Raw genomic sequence first — 390 nt, forward strand, 5'->3', positions numbered from 1 at the left:
CAGCGGAGGAAGGAGGCCGCCATGACCTGGGTCACCTGGGCCGGGAGGTCAGAATGACCGGCAAGGACAGCGGTTCTCAACCTGTGGGTCGCGACCCCTTTGGCGGGCGAAGGACCCTTTCACAGGGGTCGCCTAAGACTATCCTGCATATAAGATATTTAATTACAATTCATAACAGTAGCAACATTACAGTTATGAAGTAGCAACGAAAATAATTTTATGGTTGGGTCACAACTGTATTTAAAGGGCCAGAAGGTTGAGAACCGCTGGGCAAGGAGGACCTGAGCGGGCGGCGCCTCTCCTGCCCCACGTGTGGCTCTCGGCTCACCTGGGGGCTCCGAATTGAGCACACGGGGTGCGAGCCCCAGGGCACACAGGCCCAGGCTCTCC

At 56.9% G+C, this 390-nt stretch overlaps 1 long non-coding RNA gene across 1 annotated transcript in view; it reads right to left on the bottom strand.

Annotated features, from left to right (window-relative positions):
* The window catches only part of LOC107182493, a 1,808-nt gene extending 1,418 nt beyond the window's left edge, over positions 1-390 (bottom strand). The window contains exon 1 of the long non-coding RNA XR_001513207.1: positions 329-390. This is a non-coding gene — a long non-coding RNA (uncharacterized LOC107182493). The remainder of the gene's footprint in view (positions 1-328) is intronic.

Source organism: Myotis davidii, unplaced genomic scaffold (assembly GCF_000327345.1).
Source record: "Myotis davidii unplaced genomic scaffold, ASM32734v1 scaffold1717, whole genome shotgun sequence".
Taxonomy (NCBI): domain Eukaryota; kingdom Metazoa; phylum Chordata; class Mammalia; order Chiroptera; family Vespertilionidae; genus Myotis; species Myotis davidii.